The 13,209-nt window shown below is 45.9% G+C and overlaps 1 protein-coding gene across 1 annotated transcript in view; it reads right to left on the reverse strand.

The window, feature by feature from the left end:
- Positions 1-13,209, reverse strand: part of SPACA1 (sperm acrosome associated 1) — a 139,962-nt gene that overhangs the window by 108,184 nt on the left and 18,569 nt on the right. The gene's annotated exons all lie outside the window — the stretch shown is intronic.

A 13,209-nucleotide genomic window follows, 5' to 3' on the forward strand; every position in this document is an offset into this window, starting at 1 on the left:
GAAGAAACCACTTGGTTGAAGTCATTAAAGTCCAATGACTATTACACTCCAAATAAGAAAATGCATCTTATTTTTGTCTGATTTTGCTTACTTTCAGCTTCTACCTATGTGGTTTTGTTTTGTTTTGTTTTCATCCGATAGAATTAAAAGCACTACCATCAAATATCTGTCCTCATCCAGGCAATTGTTAGCAGTGACCAGCCCTCTCCTCAGCTGTCTTTCCAATGAGCCAGATAGAGGGAGGCCCTGGAGACTTTCTAATGTGCTGCCACTTCTATTCCCACCTCTGTGACTTCACATTAGATGCATGTTGAAGCTCATGTTGTTTGCTTGCACCCAGCTGAAAAAACAGTCTCAGCACTGGGTCCTTCTTCCGCAGCATCAGTAACATATGGAACAGAAACAAAGCTTTTGGAAAATTATTCCTATCTGTGCTTATGGATTGACCCCCAGCAGCCCGTGAAGACAAATCTAATGCTGTTTAGGCACATCAGAACCAAGAAAGTAGGTCTTACATACAGATTAGAGAATCTTGTCTGGGAAGTGGTGATTCCAGGAAGGACATGAGACAAAGAAGCAAGCTGAACACCAGGTCCTTGGGATGGCATGACCTTTGCTGGTCAACCTGATCCCACTTTAATGAGCAGAAAGAGCAGACCTTCCCTGCCTTGGAGGTAGAAATCTGGCAGAACTAAGCCTGAAACATTGTATGCCAAATAGCTTCCCCTCAGGAACAACCTCTCCTGCCTACATACAGTAGACCAATCTGGGTGAGGAGGATGTGCCTAGCAAGGTATCCTCTGGCCTCTGAGGCTGGACCCACTGTTCCAGATGGAAGGTAAAGCCATCCAAGTTGCTGAAATGTCTCTCCTGCACCTTACAGAGTATGGGGAGGCTGTCAGGAATGGCAAGCAGATCAGGAGGGAGGGGGGGATTTGTTAGTGCAACGTGACAGGAGTAGAAATTACATTGCACCAAGCTTTGCTGTCTCCCCTAATAACGTCTCAGAAAGAGTTTTTCTGATTTCCTTTCCAGCCCTGTTACACAACTAGATCAGATTTCGCCTACGGACAATTCGACCCAGGCTTCACCAAAGCCTGGGGCTTTCTGAACAGGACATGCTGGAAGTTTGTCAGTGTCAGTCACATCTCAGCAAAGCTGAACGCTGCATAAAGCTGCTTTTTCTGCCTTTTTTTTTTTTTTTTGCCTTTTTTTTTTTTTTTTACTAGCTTTGAATCTGAATGAACTCCTCTTTTGACTCAGCTTTCACTCCCTGGAATCCTTACGTCTCTGTTTTTTAAAGGGACTTAGTTCCCGTCTCACTGAGAGTGAAGTCAGGGCTGATTAATTCTGTTGACTTGAGTGCTGTGCTGTGAACAGGAGATGTCTTTTAACGTAGCTCAAACTTCTTTTAAAAGTGTATCTAAGGAATAAAAGTGAATGATGAGGTTGTTCTTATGTATTCGTAGTGTTGCCAGGGAAACCATTTCCTGCCTGTATTTATCCCAATTCATCTCTGTGTTTTAAGGGAGGGGAGGTAAACCTTCCAAAATAAATAGACAATACTCTGAAATGAAGGTTTCATTAATGAGATGGGGTACCCCAAGATACACAGCATGAGATCTGGTACTTTTCCAGTCAAAGTCACTAGTTGAAATATATCCCAAATTAATAGCTTTTAAGAAAAAAAATTATTAAACAAAATGGACAGTCTGTATTGCTGGTGGTCTGTGTCTAGTTCATCTTGGAAAGGGCTGTGTCTGGGGAAAAAAAAAAAGGCATTAATCAGTATCATTGTGTGCAGCTGGCCCTTGAAGTCCATTCCCACCTGGAGCTGGCTCTTCCAGACCAGACTTGCACACATCTGGAAAGCATTGCAGAGACTTGACATTCCTGTGAGCATGGAGAGGCACTTGTGGTGGGCCCACAGAGACACTTGTGGTGCTCACAGAGCACCTTGCAGAGGACTTGAACCCTGCACAGGACCCACAACACAACTGCCTGCCACAGACTGACATAATGTGGCCAGGATCCTCGTTCCTTAGGAGTAAACTGAGTATACCCTTAGAAAAATAACAGAGGTAGAAAGAAATGTGCAGCTGCCTTTGGCTTGGTGGGACTGGCTGCACTTGAGAAAGGGTGACCATCTCTCTCCCTCTTCCCAAGAAGGAGTCCAACACTGAAGGGGGGTGGTTAGGCCAATGTTTATGCCATTAACTTAGAGCTCAGTTTCTGACTTTTCACGTGCTTCATGACCCCACCCCTTGAGAAGTGGGCAAGAGCACTTCTCTTTTTCACAGAGAGGTAAACACATAAAAGACTGAGACATGGAAAGATAATCTTGAAGACTAAAAACATACTTTCAGAGTCATATTGCCCTGTGCTGTTAAAAATGACAGCACTTTAATTATCCTCCTGCCACCTGTCCCCAAGAGAATACACATCACTCCTCTTGCACTTCATAAGTCCCTGGCAGCAAGGAGCTCTCTCAAATGGGATCCCCCTTTCTGGCGATCTGGAGATCCACCTTGTCCTGGAGAAAAGAAAAAATATCCTTGGAGCCCTCAGCCAGCAATTTGCACACAAGCTCTGTGCAGACCCAATGAGCCACTGTCCTACACAGAATCACAGAATGGTTTGGGTTGGAAGGGATCTTAAAGGTCATCTAGATCCAGCCTCCCTGCATGGGGAGGAACACCTCCCACTAGACCAGGCTGCTCAAAGTCCCATCCAACTTGCCACTGAACACTTCCAGGATTGGGGCATCCACAATTTCATGCAGCACATCACAAGAGGCACAAGCAAGAGGACCAGGATGCTGCCACACACTTGCCACAGACATTCCTTCTGGGACCACCATGGAGTTACTCTGGAAATCAAAACCCATGGTGATGAGGCCAGCAGGAGGGGAAGCAGGGTGGAGAAAAGGTAAGCACTCTTGCCCTCTTCATCTCTGTTCACTTGTTTGTATCTTCCTGCATTGTTTTCCATTTTGCTGTCTTAAACATTCCTTGTCATGTCAGAGCAAGAGTTTAGTGCGAAAAAAACTCATTAAGAAGATTATATGCAAATACATTAAAATTGGAGCATATTGCTAGAGACGTATGTTGTGGATCCGATGGGTGTGTTCAGCTTGTGGCTTTTCAACCAGAGAGCACTGGCTGGGCTGAAATCCTAACCCGTGAAGACCAAGGGCTTTTTTCCTGACTGACTGCACTGGGCTGGGGATGTGGCTCCTCACGTTCAGTACCTGAGTGTTCCTGCTGGTGTGTGAAGGACGTGGTTGGCCTGGTGGGCACTGTGCCTGATCATCGGGCTTTACAGGAGCCCGAGACAGGAAATGAGGAGGGACCTGATGAAAGTTCGGGGAGGAACTGGGCCCTCACACAAACACCCAGAGCATCTTGCCGTTTCTTCTCCTTTCCTAAAAGCGTGGCTTAGTGTGCAACCAGGTTTCTCCTGGGAAAACAACGGAAGCAATGTTTTGAAAGCCAGGCTCTCAAAACTGGGCAGACTTCTGCAGGGGCCTTTTCTGCTTCTGAGAGGGTTTACTTTGTTTGTGTCAATTTCCAGCAAACAGAATACATATCCTTCAGCAAAAAGAAGAGTGGAGACAAAGGATTTCAATTATCAGCTTTTAAAGCAATCTAAATGAAAAAGTGTCGTTTCGGCCCAAGAGACAACAAAAGGAACAGCCCCATGGCCACTCACTCGACTCACACACACACACACTCTGGGATGAGGAGGACAAAGCTCCTGGGTCAAGACAAAGGACAAGGAGGGTTCTTCACCGATTAAGGTCCCCAGCAAAACAGACTCAACTTGGGGAAAACATAGTAATTTAATTTCACACTAATCAAACACACACAGGACACAGACAACACAAAGAGGAGGGCTTGTATATGTTACCCCACCCCTCCCTTCTTCCCCAGGCCCAAATCACTTTGTTCCTGGTTTCTCTCCCTCCTTCCCCCCAGCAGCACAGGGGGATGGGGATGGGGATTAGAGTCAGTTCACAGGCTGGTGGTTCCTGCTGTTCCTTCCTCCTCAGGAAGAAGGATTCCTTACAGTCCTTCCCTGCTTCCCCACGGGGTCCCTCCCATGGGAGAGAGTCCTCCATGAACCTCTCCTTCATGAGTCCTTCCCACCAGGTCCAGAGCTGCTCCAGCTTGGGCTTCCCACAGAGCCACAGCTGCTTCGGGAACAAACTCCCCTGGCGCCGGGGTCTTCCAAATCTGCGTAATCAGAGTCCACTGGCAGCAAATCCTCTGGCCACAAAATCCAAGTCCAATGGCCAAGTTCACCCCTCCTGGCACCTTCAGGGAATGTTCCACCACGTTCCTCCACGAGTGCAGGGGGACAGCTGCCATCTCACCATGGGTTGCAGGGAAACTTCTGCTCGAGCACCTTCTTCCCCTTCTTCCTCACCAACCGCCAGCCCTGCTCTCCTTCCCCAGCACTGCTCTCCTTCCCAGCACAGCTCTTCCCCCTGAAGTGCTTCTCTGCTCAGGTCTTAGCTCAGTTCTTTCATATATTAATCGCTGAGGTGCATCTATTGTCCCTGTAATGGCTCCTTGGCTGGTTTTGGGTCAGGGGAATCTTCTCAGCTTCTTAGCGGAGCCACTCCTGTGGCCCTTCTCCTGCTACCAAAACACCCACCACGCTAAACCAGAAGAAAAAGATAAAATGTTTTTGTGGAGACAGGCCATCTGTCTGCAGATGTCACAGGCTGGGTTAAATCAGGCACTCTCACCACACCCCTGCATCTGAGATAGCTCTGAGAGATAGTTAAACACATATTTAAACTCAAAACAAAAGCAAACACACAAAGCTGCTCTAAATTCTGGGCAGAGAAGAGCAGAGGGTGGAGGTGCCTACGCATTTTCTGGGAGGCTGAGACTCCCTTCCCATGCCCTGGGCTGCTGGTAGTTACCCCTGGGGCAGCAGACTCGGGCTTCGTGTGGGGAATGAGCTGCCAGAGGCAGGGGTGTCAGAGGAATTTCTGTTCCTGGTTTCCTGTGAAAGGGAACACCCAGAGCTCTGCACCCTGCTCATCCCTTTGAGCCTATGTAAGGGGAAGGAACAGGGAGACAATGCACTGAAGCAGACCTGTCAGATTCTGATCAGAAAATGCAACTGCCTGAGTAGCTGTGCTGGCTCAGGGTGAGAAAAAACATCATGCTTCCCAGCCCACAGAGCTGTCCTGGGCCAACTGGGGTGTGCACACAGCAACTCCATCAGCAGAGACCTTTTGTCAGCTTATTTTCAAGGAGATGATAGTTGATGGCTGCACCGCAGACACCACTTTTGGAGCCCTTGGCTGCACTGCCACCATGCCAGCCTTGCTTAACAGCTGGTACTCAAGGGCAGACCAGGAGTACTCGGCTCCTGAGATGGGGGTTACATCTCAGCCTTGCATCCTGAGACAGAAGCAGGGAATGAGGCACGCAGTTGTGCCAGTCCGGTGCTGCCCCTGCACAGTGCCAGCCCGGGCTGGCCCAGCACTGCCTTGAGGGGGACCAGAGGAGCACATGCACTGATACCCTTGGGCTTAGGGGCAGGCTGGGGTGGTGAACCTGATCCAACATCATGCCAGTGTCGGGACATACACAGGAAGAGAATGGCAGAGCTCCTGGCTGTGAGTGAAGGGTAGCAAAAAGGAGGCAGGAGGAGGGCTGGGGATGGGTCAAGGAGCAAGACCCAGGCACATACCAAGCACTGCCAGACAGAAAAAAAAAAGCTGAGAATCATCACGTGGGCAATCCCTGGAGAGGAGGCCTCAGACATCCTGAGCCCTCACTGTGTCTTTGAAAAACTGAATGTGTTCTTGTAGATAAACAAAATTGACCTAGCTTTGCACCTCCTACCTGCAACAACCTGCACAATGCTCAAGGCTCACAGGTATTTGGATGAAAAGCAATTGTATGGAAGGTCTGACCCAGCTATAGCTTGGATTTTGGTCTTAACTGTTTATCCTAAGGAACTCTGTACAGCCTAAGTATTTTGAGTATATAATATCGAACTATTAAAAAGGCTTTTGTTTTGTGGTACTGAGAGTAGTTCTTAAATCAAGACTTCCTCTGCCTCTTGAGAGTATTAGCCCTGCAACTTTCTGCTGTTCGGTCGATGGAAGGATGAAGTATCATGATGGCTTCTTGCCAACATGCAGTAAGATGCAGTTAATTAAAGAAACATAAAGTTCCTGTGTAATGCTGTAGTTCACCTCTGCGCCTCTGAATGCACACTGGCATTAAATCAGCTGTCAATGATGGGATAATTTCATTCCCCATTTTAAGCTGAGGTTTATAAAGTCCATTATAGGAAGGAAATGTCATCTTACAATTTAGCTGAAGGTGATGTCACTCTACGGTCTATAATTTAGGCCAGATTTCCAATAATATTTTGATGTTATGACTCTGAAGTATGAACTTGAATAGTCAGATTTTTGAGCACCCTTAAGCATAGGGTGCTTAAACAGCCAGAGCAAGAGATGATAGGAAGCCTGAGAACAGGTGTGTCTCATGCTTGAACCTGTGCTGCTGAGGGAAAAACATCAGGAAAACTGTGGCTTTGAAGTAAGCAAAGGCAGTACAGTAGAATTACCCTTGGTAAACACATGCCTGAAGAGAGACAGTTATTATATCCAGAGCATCAGTGGTTTCATACAAAATGTTGTAAGAAACAAACAAACAAAAAATTTGGCACTGCTTCAGCACCACAAATTTGAAGTTATTTTTGAACAAAACAAGCCCAAAAAACTCTTTAGATTTCACATTTCCCAGGATATTCATAATATTAGCACACAGCAGAGGCAGTAACTATTTTTAAAAGAATAAAGATATATAAACTATGTGCCAGCCACAAAATCTTGAGGGATGATACATCCCTTGCCCTTGGTCTCCACAGCCTCTGCTTGGAAACCCATTTTACCAGTGTCCAGAAACACAGCTGGCCTGTGCTGCAGGTCAGGAAGAGCATTTCTAGACTCATACTCCAGCCCTGCTGTCCTTGGGGAAACACATGCTTTGGGTGTCTGCAAGGTTGAGATCCCAGCTCTCAGCAGGGTTAACCATTTCAGGCTTCAGTTCCCATTTACTGTTCCCATTTACCTGTCCCACTAGCCTTACATATCCCAACTCTCCAGTCTCTCAGTCTGTGAAGTCCAAAGTGTGAGCAAAACTCTGCAGCAACAAGCTGCTTGCACCAGGAAAAAGGAAAACCCAGGCAATCCAGGCCATGACTGGCTGCTGGATGCAGTGTCAGGTCAAGAATCACCACATGGCTGGATTCAGTGAACTTTGGGGTCTTTTCCAACTTAAATAACAATCCTATGATTCTAAAATGGGAGTGTTTCCAAAAAGGGCACTGGGCCACATCATTAATTCCTGACAGAGTTATGCAGCTGTTACTTACACCAGTCCTTGCCATGACACAGTTCCCTGATAGTATCAGGAACTACAGGGACATTTGTCAAAACAGGATGACATCTAAAGATAGCATTGAACCTAAGGGAAAGGAATTTAAAAGAAAACAACTCACCATGGTTACATTGTAGGGTGAGAAACGTGTTCCCTGTGTGGGGAAACCTGACTTGGGTGACTTCTGCTGATATGGACTCCTGAGATGGCACTGAGTTACACAGAGCCAGTGAAAGGAAAACAAGAGAGTCAGAGCAACGAGCAAAGATATTTTAATGTTCAAGGTTGCACAACAGAGCTGCTGCAAGTCAGACACCCCTGTGGAGCCCAAGGGCTTGGCCCAGGGGGCTCGGTGGTTTGTACCCACAGCAGCTGGATCCCAAAGGCTGCTGCAGCACTGCCAGCACAAGTGAACAGCCCAAAACCTCCACTGCACAGCCAAGCACCTTTACCAGCCCATCCAAACACCCTGGCCAAGCCACAGCTCAGAGCTGCAATCCAGCAATGTTCTGAAGCCAGTACCTAGCACCAAGCCAAATGCCACCTGGTGCAAAGCTGTGATAAATTAGTTCTGGCTACTCACACTTCTTTAAAATCGTTGGTGGGTTAACCTTGGTGGGTTAACCTCGCATGACTGGGCTGGGTGCTGGATGGGGCACTGCTCCCCCATGCTGCTCTGCCTCTCTCCTGTGTCACATCCCCCCCACCCCAACAAGCAGAGTTAAGGCAGGATAAATTCAGCAGCTAATCTGATAGCAGCCTTACCCCCTCTCTTGCCCAGCAGTGGTGGAACCACAGCATGGGTTTATAAAAGCACCCTGTGCTTCCCATGGCTTGGTGTGAGAATCTGACAAAGACCAGAGCCTGCTTACCTGTGACCTGGCCAGTGTGTGAGGAAACACTCAGGGGTAAATTGTCACCCCTGAGTCCCCCTTGAAGCAGTAGCTGGGGCACTACCTCGACCCTTGTCAAACCCCATGTGCTGGCTTGGCTCTAGGCTTGAGTGCCAAGTCTTTTGCTACAGCTCCTTGGCAGCTTCTCACTCAGCCCTTGCCCCTTGCTGGGAGAGGGGGAAAGGCAGGAGCAGATCATGCCTTTTGCAGTCACTCTGTTTCCACAGCATTGCTCTGGTTTGTGACTTTCCTGGCCTTTCAGAGATCCCAGGCTGGACCTGGAGGGGGTTTCCTGGCTCAACATGAAAAGAGACCATCACAGCTACCACTAGGCAAGCAGCCCATGTGTAAGGCTTCTGGCACAGATGCAGGCTGGCTGTGCTATCCGAGTAGAAAAAACATAATAGAAACATTTGTCTACCCAGACAAATCCAAAGGGAGTTCTTGGTCTTCTCTTCCCTGCCTCCTGCATGCCTGTTTCAAACTTTGCAAGCATCCAGGTATTCACCTTTCACCACCATGTGAAAAGATGAGACCCAAACCAGAAGGATGCTGGTGTGGGAACTGCTGGTACCACACATCCTAAAACTCTCCTAAGCAGTATGGCCAAGAAAGTCCTGCTTTGATGAGGAAGTCCACCCAAATCCTCTAGCTCCTGAATATTTCATTTGATGATTTTGAGCAGTGAGGCCTTCCTTCCTTGTTGCAAACTATGGCAGGAGGGAGTTTCTGGCACTGTTTGCAATACTTTGAAGGAGACAGATTTGCATAAAAGCATCACTTCCACACCGAGCTCAAAATAGTGTCATATAACCAAACTGTGATGAGCTGATGAAAGTTTGTTCTGATGATGTAACCCCAACTGTGTTAGGTAACACTGAAGGGTGGCATTGCCATGGACACACAGATTTTGCAATCCTCCCTTTTTGAGGACTTTAAGTTAAACACAGATTAATTTCTCCTTCTTTTTCTTCAGTAAAGCCCGTCTTTGTGTTTCTGACGGGTCCATATCCTTTTACTACTAAGCAACAGTATATTATTAATGTTTTATTTTTACTTTACATAGATAACAGACACAAGCAACAGACTCAATATACAGAAGCAGTGATAAAATTACTGTAAAATATAATTTCATCTATGTAGACACCAATTTTTTTTCTTAAAAATTAACAGTACAAAGCATCTAACTAAAATTCCGTCAGCTTTCACTTCCCACTCTTCTGACATCAACCTTTCAGTACCTCTCCAGCTATCAGAGTCAAGCCAGAGAGGAAGACTGAACAAATGCTGGAGCAGACAATGAACTTTCCCAGAATTCTTCACCTCTTGCAAATAGGTCAGCCAGTAAAATGCAACGGAAAAGGACAAAGTCTTTGCTATGTTTTTAAATTGCTACACACCTTCAAGACACGAGTTAAAGCTACAAATGGTTATACTGTGCATAGCAGAAACAAATGCATGACTGAGGTTGCAAACAGATGTTATTGTTTACATGTGGCCACTATGTAACATAACCTACCCGACCATTTATTTCCCCAACCAGTTATATCAATACATCAGAAGGCACTGGGTATTTTGCAGTTGGTTTTGGTTTTTTGTTTGGGTTTTGTTGTGGTGGGTTTTTTTTTTTTCAGAACTATGTTGCAATACGTTTTTTAGCACAGAAATTTATCAGAAGTATTTACAGTTGGTTGAAAGTTCAAAGGGGCTAGATAGGAATTCAGATTAACTGGAAATCTAAACAAATATAAAGGAAAATGAGGATCAGATTCCAAAAACCTTCTAGTCTACATGGCAAGCCTAACAAATGTTCTTGATTTGTGTTGATTGTTAAAGAAGTGTAAATTCCATGATAAATTGATGCAGCTCCTGGGATGAATAAAATCAATAATGTAATAACACTGATTTAATACTAAGCTGATGTTGATTGAGAATGAGTGCATAGAATTTGAGGTCTCACTCCATGAAAAAAGAGAGATAAGCAAATCAGGGCCATATTGCCAATTAAACCTTGTTATTTCAAGGCAGACTGGAATAAAATAATGTGTGATGAAGAGAGTAGGGCTGACAGTAAAGTTATTCAGGTGGAAACTGAGTGTTCAGGGAGTCTGTGATTCCTGAATGGGAACATGTGAAGAAGTCAGCACTGCCCTCAGAAGGCTTGCAGGACCTGATTTTTTTGTGGCATGTATGAGTATGTACCACAGAACAAGGAAATGAAGCCTGGTTTCTTATGTCTTTCTTTTCCCTCTCCCCACTGGGATAATCTGATATCTGTAGGACTTCTCCTTGAGCAGAGGTGATATTTGAATAGTTTGCTCTCCTGATTTTTCTGGGAATTTAATGTAACTTTGATATGACTGAAGCCTCCACACTTCTGCCACACTTAGCTGGAGTTGGGCATCAGGGTCAGAAGTCATTGGGATTGGAAGTGACCAAGAGACAGACACACACACATGGGGGATGAACTCTAAGCTAGGTTTAAAAAAGTGTTCCCTTTGTTATTATAAATGACGTGGAATTGTTTTGAAGCAGGGAAGGGAGAATGACTCTGGAAGCTCAGGGTGCTGCCAGCAATTACCTTTCAGAGCAGACATGGGGAGACTGCAAGAGCAGCAGGATGCCAGGAGTGACTTGCCCCCAGGTATGCAGAGGGCCATCAAAGAGCCAGACTTTGGGTTTCTCTACTCCAGCCACCCACCCTGAGAAAATACAAACAAAAGTCTCTTTTCCTACATCTGTGAGACTAACACATCAGCTGGATGACTATTCTGATAAAAACTTTTAGACTTCTGTTCAGACAGATCACGGCCTCATCATCTAAATAAAATCTCTCCCAGGCAAAGGCCCTGTTACTGTCTGGATGAGCTGATTCCTTCATGCCTGGGCTTTGCAGCAGCCTTGGACTCTCCCTGATGGCTGTGCTGGGATCCATGTTGCACACACCACTGGTGAGGAATAATGACTTGATCAGTTACCAAACTCCTCAGACTGACTCCAATGCATCTACACTCTGAGAGGTACTGGATTGGAGGATTTCACAGGATGACCACATGAGCTTGCTTCCACTTGATCCCCTGCAAGTTTGGTCACCAGCCTCAGCAGAAAGGGGAGATGAACCCTACATGCTTCCCAGGGTTTCCTGTCAGATACCAGGGTCTTCTAATTGCAGTTCACTGCTGTGTATAACTATAGAGGCTGATAAGTAATGAGGGAGGGAAGATATCAGACAGAAATGCCCTTGAAATAAGTTATTCTAACAATACCGTGTCAGGATCAAGAGAGACACATTATCCTCAAGATGGTGTGAATGAACTGAGGCTAGTTGCAGTTCTCTAACTCATTCAGCTTTTTTTTTCCTCCAAGTAAATCACCAAACTCATTCATTATAGTTGGCTTCAGGGCTCTTGGGAACCACCCTGAAAGCTCTCCATCTTCAGCATGGACAGCTAATCTGGACAAACAATTTCAAACAGTTTAAAAATACAGTTTGACCCTGTAGGTAGAATAACGGAAGGTTAAAGGGACATCTTGGTGTGTATCTGAAGAGAATATAAATTGAGCTGTTTATTCCTTCTCTCTGGAGCCTGCACAAGGTTCAAATTAAGTTTATAAGCTTATCACCAAAATTCATTTTATAGAGCACCTTAAACATAAACTCCCACTCAGTCCAATCAAAGCTTTTCCAGCATGAAGCAGCTGAGCTACAATCAGTTCCCTTCTTCAGTTAGCCAAGCCAATGTTCTTAATCAGTATAAAAACATTAGAAGTCAAATGGTGGTTTTTAATAAAATGGGTTTGATCAGCTTCCAAGGAGGTGGCAGGGGTCTAAGGAAACAAACATTCCTGTCTGCTCCTAGAAAACGTGTGTGAGCTCTGTAAAGTGTTCAGCTCTGAGAGGACCCTGTGGCTCACTGACAACTGACCCCGTTTATCCTGGGAGGATGGTGCACCCCCCCACCCTTCACTCTAATCCACCTCCAGCCTGAAATCTTTTGAGTTCCCCATTCCTGAAAACTCATTTATCTCAGCTCCTTCCACTGGATAATAATCAAGCCCTTGGGCTTTGCCAGAGATAAAAGTATGATTGCTCCAGTTGTCTCCGTTTCAAAATCTATTGCTTCTTTAGATGCAGTTATTGCTTATTCAGACAAAGTGACCTTATGCTGAAAGGAAAGTCCACCGCAGCTGTTGATTAGAGACAGACCAATGTTTAGGAAGTGATGTTCACAGTGCAGCATCCATCTGTCTTTCTGGGCACTCGCTCAGTTGCTTAAGAGAGAGGATGTACACCCAAGAGCACTGCATGGCCATGGCTGTCCCCAACAGCTGCTTGTTGGTAACACTGCTACACCTCTTTATCAGAGACCCATAGATGACAGCCTCTGCTCAGTGGTCATACCATGTACACGCAGACATGCTCCACAGATCAGCACATGTGGCTGGAAGCTAAGGTCCTCTTTTGAACTCTTTGAACACAAAGACAATTCTTCCAATGGCAGAGAAGGAGCTCCCTGAAGCCCACAACCTTGCAAGGCACAGAGAGGGAGAAAAGCCCCATCCTGGGCTGTCTAGTCCAGGACACTGATCACCTTGAGCACAGCAGGACATCAGTTATATTGCCCAAGACTTCAGCAGGATTTGAGGTTGTCAAACAGCTGGATCTCCCTGTGTTACAAAATGGAAGCATCAGGACAACAGTCTTGCAGTCAGGTCCTCCATGGGCTCCCAACCTTCTTAATGTTTCTGTGCTACAAATTATCTAATTCCAAAAGGGTTCAAGCACTGACTGCCAGAAAATATTTTGCTACCCAAAGAATAGCTCAGGTATGTGTGCCTACATAGCTGAATTAGAGATGATCGAGAACCATGCATAGCCCAGAGATTAAGGACCAGTA

The sequence above is a fragment of the Apus apus genome, chromosome 3 (genome assembly GCF_020740795.1).
Source record: "Apus apus isolate bApuApu2 chromosome 3, bApuApu2.pri.cur, whole genome shotgun sequence".
Lineage (NCBI taxonomy): Eukaryota > Metazoa > Chordata > Aves > Apodiformes > Apodidae > Apus > Apus apus.